This window comes from Triturus cristatus, chromosome 3_1 (genome assembly GCF_964204655.1).
Source record: "Triturus cristatus chromosome 3_1, aTriCri1.1, whole genome shotgun sequence".
Lineage (NCBI taxonomy): Eukaryota > Metazoa > Chordata > Amphibia > Caudata > Salamandridae > Triturus > Triturus cristatus.
In genome coordinates this window covers 110,063,344-110,073,377 of record NC_140583.1, presented here as the reverse complement: position 1 = coordinate 110,073,377, position 10,034 = coordinate 110,063,344, and positions in this window count along the sequence as shown.

The window sequence follows — 10,034 nt, the reverse complement described above, 5'->3', positions numbered from 1 at the left end:
GCATGAGTTGAGTGGATAACTCAAGAGCACAAAGATGTGGCAGGTGAAATTGAAGCTGAGTGGCATTTAGCAAGAATACCTCCACAACCTTCTATAGTCACCTCTTACAACTTGGTGATTGTTATGGTGGTCTTAAATACAATACCTAGGCCAATTATTGTTTTCCTTAGGTGATGACACACTAATATGCATAGGTATTAGCAGTCACTGGTCAGTACAAGTGTAGTCCAGTTTCTAACCCTGGGGGCTATCTCCTGGGTGGATATATATATATATATATCTATATATATCTATATTACCTACTGGCGGTCGCCAGTAGGTAGTTATAGTTAGGACCCTGTTTCCATAGGAAAACCGCAACATTCTATTTGGAATAACTTTGGCGCCGGTCGACGAATCCTCGCGAAATTTTCAAAACTAATGGAGCGCTACACTCCGCTCCTACCCTGAAAGTCTCGGGGGGATTCGTCAAGTGGGGGCTGAGAAAAAAGGGGGGTCCCAAAACGCGTTTTTCCCATGCATTTTTCCATAGGACCTTTAGACACAGCTACAGCCCGAACGGCTGAACAGAGTTACTTGAAATTTGGCAGAGAGGTAGTCTACAGGTCAAGGAAGTGCCTTTTGTAGGTCTGGTGTAAATCTGTTCAGTAGTTCCTGAGAAAATAGCCTTTAAATCAATATATATATCTGTGGCAGCTTACGGTGCGCTTACCATGCGCTTACCGTACGCGTACGGTGACGTGCGCGAGCGCGATTCTGATTGGCTGTTAGATCTTAGTAAACATTCGAATCGGTCGAAACCAGGAAGCGGCGGCCACCATTTTCTCTCTCGCACTCTGAGGGGGGGGAGGAAAAACAAAGGTGGAAAATCTGTAAAGGAGCATGTTAGACAGCTCCTAACCACCTACCATTGATTAAGGTGCCCCACAAGACCCCCCAAGGCAAAAAAATCAATTTTATTTTTTTTCGAAAAAACACCGATTAAGCTTACCGTACGCGTACGGTAAAAATTAATTATAAAAAAAAAATATCCACATTCACCCCTCCCCCGTGTGCAAAAGGTGTCCTCCGTGTGCGGACGATGCGCGAAGCGCATCGTGCGTACATGGCCCATCCAGCGTAACGTCGGCACATGGTGCGCGTAGCATGGCACTAACTGCGTAAAGTGGGCGCGCGGTGCGCGATGCGCACCGCGTGCACACTGTGCGCGCACGGAACGAACTGCGTTAAGTGGGCGCGCACGCCACGAACGGCGTAAAGTAACTTAGCATTTAAAAAAACGTTCAATTTCACTGAAAAAACCATGTGTTTCACACACGTTATAGTTAGGAATTAGCATTTAAAAAACCTTGCAAATTCAGTGAAAAAACCATAGGTTTCACACACGTTATAGTTAGCTGGACATTTTACTCGTAAAAAACCATTGAAATTCCCCCGTTATAGTTAGTGCAGGCAACTATAACTCACGCGACCGCAATCCTCTGCTGATGACATATGTGTCTTTATGAAAAAAAAATATTTGTAATATATGTATAGCTAAAATTTAATGGAAGAAGACATGGGCAAATAAGTGTCTAAATACAGTATTAGCATCAGCAGAGGATTGCGGTCGCGTGAGTTATAGTTGCCTGCACTAACTATAACGGGGGAATTTCAATGGTTTTTTACGAGTAAAATGTCCAGCTAACTATAACGTGTGTGAAACCTATGGTTTTTTCACTGATATATATATATATATATATATATATTCACTGAAAAAACCATAGGCTTCATGCAGGAATTGGCATTTAAAAAACCTTTGAAATTCACTGAAAAAACCAAAGGTTTCAGGGGCGTTATAGTTAGGAATTGGCATTTAAAAAACCTTAGAAATTCACTGAAAAAACCATAGGTTTCAGGGGCATTATGGTTAGCTGGGCATTTCCCTCGTACAAAACCCTAGAAATTCCCCTGTTATAGTTAGTTCAGCTAACTATAACTCGCGCCCCCGCAATGCACTGCTGATGACGTCACATATTACATCACTCATGACATGGTCAGTGACATCACTGATGACATCACTGATGACATCTCAAATGACATCACTGATGACATCACTCATGACATCATCTATGTGATAAATTAGTACACCTTCTCACACCCTAATATAACTTTTGATACACCAACTCAAAATTTCAGACGGCCATCTTGAAAACCATAGATACTCCAATACCAATAACTATATACCCACTCATTGACTCTTAGGTCTACATGCACCTCCACTCACTCACCTGTACAGTCACTCATACTTACAGTCACTCCGTACAAGACTATCATATGCATTTATACAGATATATAGACACTCACACACTGCCAATCATCCATTGAGGTACTGACACACCTAGTCAGTTATGCAAATAATTAAACACAGTCCAATTGACTCACCTATACAGTTAAACACACTCAAGTTCACTTACTCATAAAAATACTAAAAAATGTTGACAATCTTATTCAATTACTAGTACAAGCACACACTCATCCATACAGCCAGTCCCGCAATCGCACACTCTCACATATAGATAGTTATTTACTCTTATACACATATACACTGTGTTTCACATATGTAGTTACTGTCACATGTACAACTGAGATATACATTCAATCACTAACACACCCTTACATACACTCACCCAACCATAAAGTCCATCACAGTTGCACTCTTAAAACCATGCACCCATAGAATCACCCACTCACACATCTATGCACAGACTCACACACACCCCACCCACACATATACTCAGGCACCCATACAGATACTCAGACAACCAATCAATAACCCATAGAGACACTCATATTGCTATTCACAAAACCATGCAGCCGTTTATACACCAACAGATAGACAGATACAGACATTCACACTGTTTAGTCACTAGTCTGCAGTAAGATACATTTAATGACTCACTTATAGAGTCAGTTATGCACCTAGAAAATCACCCATTCACACACTTGTACACCCACTTATTCTTCGGTACAAAAGGGGGTGGTGGTCCTTAGGTGTTTCATCATACTTGCTGTGCCGCACAAGTATTTTTTGTTAGGATCCCTTCGTAACAGAACTCTTTGGCAAATCTTGCGAATGAAGAAGGTGGCATTGGTCTTTGTTTGCCTCTTGGAAAAAGTTAAAAATGTCTTCACCACTGAAGAAAAACATTGTGGGCGTGGTGCCTTCTGCAAAAAAAAATCCTCAGATTCGGTAAATATTTTAAAGTGGCAACATTTACAGTTTTTGAAAGTTAAACTTATAAAATTTTGTTAGCTGTATACATTTTATATATCTGTTATTTTTTTTCTTGTGGTATTTTGTTGAGAATACCATGTTGTTTTTTTTTAAACAATCTTTCTGATGTTCCAGGTCTGTCGTCGACATCCGTGGTTCCTACAGGAGTTTTCCGCCATGTTGTTTTGTATTATTGTTGTTACATTTTGTTTATTACTTTATTGTTTATATTTATGTTAATAAAAAAATAAAGTTTGAAAATAGTTTACCGTTTATATATTTATTATTATAAAAAATAAAGTTTGAAAAAAAATTAATAATGTTTTTGGTTGTCATCTTAACTGCTGTGTGACTCTTTCTTGTTCTTATTACTGTTATTTGATGGAGTCCACCATGGTGTTAAATTTTGGGGCACTTATCGCTGGAATACTGGTGATATCTGCAGTTTGCACCAACTTCTGAATAGTGTGTTAGATTTATCTCAACTTTACTTCCGTTAAAGTGCTGATGATGAAATGGAGAGTAGCCGTTCCTGTGCAAAAAGACACGAGGTGCACCTTTGCGATTTATTCTAAATACTAAAATCCTGTATTGTATTGCACTGAGGTATTGGCTGCACTTACAGTGTACACACAAAATCTATTAAGAAATCTCATTGTATTTATATTGATTGGGAATAGTGCGTCAGGTGCTGGATCTTGACGAAATACACTGCTCAGTTCGTAAATTGTTGTGCACACGAAAAAAATCACATCACAACTTTCACACCAATTGCAATGCGAAACAAATTCCGGCGATAAGACACGTTAGCAGCAGGGATTTTACACCTGCTTTCTGCTGGTTTTAAGCAGGACAACTACCTGCACCATGAAAGGGAACACAGCCAAGAGCCACACCAGAACACCCACAGGTGCCATAGAGTCAATGAGCATGATACAGGGATACCCATGAGGGCCAGAAGACTCATCTCAACAACTGCAGGACCGCCAATGCCCCCCAAACCCACATCTTAGTAAGTGTGTCCCTGTGGTCATTGTCTTAGCATGATAGGCACGAGCCCTGCAACATCACAGTGTGCTGTCACCTCAGCGTTGGCAGTGAGCCTGGATGTGTAGCTACGTACGCGTCCTCCTGCATGTACAACTGGCGTGTGCTGGTCTGTCGTTCACAGGTCAGTGCAGGGGTGTGCCTATCCGGCAAGGGGAACGGGGTGTCTTGGACATGTCCGTGTACAAGAAGTGCGGTAAGTGTGTCTCTGTGTTCTGGTGTGGCCTGTTACAAGAGCCGCAGCAGTCGATGTTGTAAAGTGGCATGCACCACCTCCAAACGGCACTGTGATGTTGTAGTTGGAATGTAGCAGGAGATGCGCAAATAGGCATTACAATGGCGTGCCGTACAAGTGCACGAGATACAACAGCTCACCGTACAAAAGTGTGGGGGCTTGTGGGAGGGAGGAGCAGCCGTTTGGCAACATAACACACAGTGAACTCGACCATGTGCCACATGCTGGGCATCTCATCCATGATGACCACGGTCGCAGACATCCCACAACACCAACGACTGGCCTTTGTACACATCCTGTATGAATGCAGCGTGGTTTTCACTTCTATGCTCGTTCAGTGGTGTGATGTTGGCAGGTTGTGTGACTTGTGCTCCTTGTTGGTGTGTTTCATTTTGGCCATTGTTAGTCTATATGTGTGTTGTACTTAATTGTACATGTGTGCCATTCTGCCCATCTCCCCCCATCCCCCCACTCCCTGCTTCTTCCTTTTCCTAGTGCTGTTGTGTCTAGAATTTTGTTGCTGCACACATAAATACATGTAAAGAATAAATTAGAATAGTTCCTTGATTCTTTAAGGTTTCAAAACTTCTCTATTGGTTTCTTTTTAATTTTCCATCTGAACCGTTTTTTTTAATATTCAACAACACATAGAAGTCAGAAGTGCAACGTATTCTATCAACACATTTTCTAGAACATTCTACAATACGTGCAGGTTAAAAGTTCATCAAATTTTTAAAACTTTACGATATCTTTTTGTAACATTTTCTTGAACATTTAACGACATGTGCAGGTTAAAAGTTGACGATTGTTTTAAGTTCGAACAGTGCCTTCCAAATGCAAGTAGCAGGTGTGGTTGAGCTGAGAAAAGTTTATCCTATGATATGTACTCCACGTTGAAACTGCTTTTTCTTAGCCAATCACAAAGATGCTTTTCCACAAAACTGATGTGCACCCTACTTTGAAAAAAGAATGCTTTTCATGATATCCTCAGAGATAAGTTATAGATAGGTATTAGCATTTAAAAAACCTTTGAAATTCACTGAAAAAACCTAAGGTTTCAGGGGCGTTATAGTTAGGAATTGGCATTTAAAAAACCTTAGAAATTCACTGAAAAAACCATAGGTTTCAGGGGCAATATAGTTAGCTGGACATTTCCCTCGTACAACACCCTAGAAATTCCCCTGTTATAGTTAGTTCAGCTAACTATAACTCGCGCCCCAGCAATGCACTGCTGATGACGTCACATATTACATCACTCATGACATGGTCAGTGACATCACTGATGACATCACTGATGACATCTCAAATGACATCACTGATGACGTCATCCATTGAGTATGTGTTTCTGAACAGTTTTAATATGTTTAATATATATAGGGAAAGGCCTGTTGAAGAATAAGTGGGTACAAAAGGGGGTGGTGATGGACGGAGCATCAGAACCAATCAAACACTCACACCCAGTCAACAGATCTGGGTTTGATCCATCACCGTTCTTTAGCCCACTCTGCTACCCCAGTTCAGACATGGCCATATGCAAATCAGTCTGACCCTGTGCCTCATGGGAACAGTCCAGCCCGAACTGCCAAGCCATGCCTTCCCTGGACCAGAAACAAGCTTCCTAGGACCAGTTTCTGGCATTTCAGCCGTCTTCAGCCAGGCTTGCTTGAATCCAGTGGCAGGGTATGCTCAGACGTGAGTCCCTTGCACACTTTGCCACTGGATTCAAGCAAGCCTGGCTGAAGACGGCTGAAATGCCAGAAACCGGTACTAGGAAGCTTGTTTCCGGTCCAGGGAAGGCATGGCTTGGCAGTTCGGGCTGGACTGTTCCCATGAGGCACAGGGTCAGACTGATTTGCATATGGCCATGTCTGAACTGGGGTGGCAGAGTGGGCTAAAGAACGGTGATGGATCAAACCCAGATCTGTTGACTGGGTGTGAGTGTTTGATTGGTTCTGATGCTCTGATGGAAAACCAGCGATGTTCCATGGAAAACATCGCTATTGCTAGGATAATTATTGCCATTGCGCTGAGCGTTGTTAATACAGCGCTAGCATGGCGATAATTATCTGCGATAGCCGGCGTTAAACATTTTAACGCTAAGAGCGGCCAGCGATAATTATCGCTGGCCGTTAATGATATGCCCCTAAAAGACTACATGCTAACTGACTAAATGATTACAGTACTATAAGGAGACACACTGGGTGAGTGACAGGGTGTTTGCTAGAAGAGTATGAATACTAACTAGGGAATTGAAGGTGTGAAACACAACTGTGTAGGTGATTAGAGGACTGCATCCATACTGCATAGGCATTTAAAGCAGTCCCTGTGCTAAGGCCTGGCTCACTGCATGACTACTTGGGTACTGACTGAATGATTAGAGTACAGCAAGGAGAGTGCCTAGGTGAATTTATAAGTGCTAGGCTTTTCGCACAGGGAATGGATTAGTACTTGGTACTGAATGGGTCACTAGAGGAGTGCAATAGCAGTCACAAGTGCTGGACTGTATGGATACTGACTAGGAAATTTAAAGTGTGAAAAACAAGTGTCTAGGTGGTTAGATGACTGCATGCATAGTGCATAGGGGTTTGAAACAGTCCATGTGCTAAGGCCTGGCTCAGTGTATGAATACTTAGGCAGTGACTGAATGATTAGAGTACTGCAAAGATAGTATCTTGGTGAATTTATAAGTGTTTGGGTTTTAGCACAGTGAATAGATTAGTACATGGTGCTGAATGGGTCACTAGAGGACGGCAAATGGAGTGACAGGGTATTTCCTGGCAGTGTATGGATACTGACTAGGGAATTGAAGGTGAGAAAGACAATTGTGTAGGTGGTTAGAGGACTGCATACATAGTGGATACGGGTTTGCAGCAGTCTATATACTAAGGCCTGGGTCACTGGATGAGTACTTGGGTACTGACTGAATGATTAGAGTACTGCAAGGAGAGTGCCTGGGTGAATTTATTAGGGTTTGGCGCAGTGAATGGATCAGTACATGATGCTGAATGGGTCACTAGAGGAGTTCAAATGGAGTGACAGGGTGTTTGCTGGAAGTGAACAGATACTGACTGGGGAATTGAAGGTGTGAAAGACAAGTGTGTAGGTGCTTAGAGGACTGCATGCATAGTGGATAGGGGTTTGAAGAAGTCCATGTGCTAAGACCTGGCTCAGTGCATGAATACTTAGGCAGTGACTGAATCATAAGAGTACTGGAAAGAGAGTGTCTTGGTGAATTTATAAGTGTTTGGGTTTTGGCACAGTGAATGGATTAGTACATACTGTTGAATGGGTCTCTAGAGGACTGCAAAGGAAGTGACAGGATGTTTCCTGGAAGTGTATGGATACTGACTAGGGAATTGAAGGTGTAAAAGACAAGTCTATAGTATGTTAGAACACTACATGCATGCTGCATAGACATTTGAAGCAGTCTATTTGTTACTTAGAAACTAACTAAATAATCAGACTACTTCTAGGACAGTGCTTAGGTAAAACGTTTAAATTTTCAGTTCTGCCACAGTGAACAGAATAGTACATGGTACTGCACCTTAGTGTCAAACCCTGACTCATTTTATCAATGCATAAGCAAAGACTAGCTTCTAATGCTACTAAAACTTGACAACATGAGAGGTTTTAAATTAGTTATCTGTCAGCAAATACATGATGTTACCAAATGCTTCTCTCACAGTAGTTCTCAAATGCACACAGACTCACAGTGTAATTCTAGACAACAACCATTATACCTAGGAGTTTACCAAAAATCATTCACTACTGTGGAAGTGGTAAGCGAACTGCACACAATCTTCATATTTCGGGACTGCACTTTTGTGTCAAAGCCTGACTCATTTAATCAAAGCATAAGCAAAGACTGGCTTCTAATGCTACTAAAACTTCACAACATGACCGGTTTTAAAACCGGTATATATCAGCAAATACACGATGTTACCAAATGCTTCTCTCACAATCCTTACCCAAATGCACACAGACTCACAGTGGGATTTTAGACAAGCAACACTATCCTAGGAGTTTATCAAAACTCATTCACTACTCTGGAAGAGTTAATGGTACTGCACATAATCTACATATTTAAGTACACCACATCAGTGTCAAAGCATGACTCATTTAATCAACGCATAAGCAAAGACTGGATTCTAATCCTACTAAAACTTCACAACATGACAGGTTTTAAAACAGTTATCTGTCAGCAAATACATGATGTTACCAAATGCTTCTCTCACAGTGATCCCAAATACACACTAACTCACAGTGTGATTCTAGACAAGCACCACTATCCCTATGAGTTTACCAAAACTCATTCACTACAGTGCAAGTGGTAAGGGAACTGCACACAATCTACATATTTCACAACTGCAATTTACTGTCAATGCCTGACTCATATAATGAAAGCATAAGCCGTAACTGCCTTCTGATGCTACTAAAACTTGACAACATGACATGTTTTACAACACTTATCTGTCAGCAAATACACGATGTTACCAAACACTTCTCTCACAGTGGTTCGCAAATGCACACAGACTCACAGTGTGATTCTAGACAAACAACACTATCCCTAGGAGTTTACCAAAACTCATTCACTACAGCGGAAGTGGTAAAGGAACTGCACACAATCTACATATTTCACGACTACACTTTAATGTCAATGCCTGACTAATTTAATCAACGCATAAGCAAAGACTGGCTTCTAATGCTACTAAAACTTGACAACATGACAGGTTTTAAAACAGTTATCTGTCAGTAAATACACGTTGTTACCAAATGCTTCTCTCACAATCCTTACCCAAATGCACACAGACTCACAGTGTGATTTTAGACAATCAACACTATCCTAGGACTTTACCAAAACTCATTCACTACTGTGGAAGGGGTAAGGGGACTGCACACAATCTACATATTTAAGTACAGCACATCAGTGTCAAAGCATGACTCATTTAATCAACATATAAGCAAAGACTGGATTCTAATGCTACTAAAACTTTACAACATGACTGATTTTAAAACAGTTATCAGTCAGCAAATACATGATGTTACCAAATGATTCTCTCACACTGATCCCAAATACACACTAACTCACAGTGTGATTCTAGACAAGCACCACTATCCCTATGAGTTTACCAAAACTCATTCACTACAGTGCAAGTGGTAAGGGAACTGCACACAATCTACATATTTCACGACTGCAATTTACTGTCAATGCCTGACTCATTTAATGAAAGCATAAGCCATAACTGTCTTCTAATGCTACTAAAACTTGACAACCTGACTGGTTTTAAAACAGTTATCTGTCAGCAAATACACTATGTTACCAAATGCTTCTCTCACAGTGGTTCCCAAATGCACACAGACTCACTGTGTGATTCTAGACAAACAACACTATCCCTTGCACTATATCAAAACACATTTCTTTATCTAGAAGTAGTACTACATTTTAGTATAGAAACATAACATACCTCATTTCACAAATTCATAAACAATGACTGG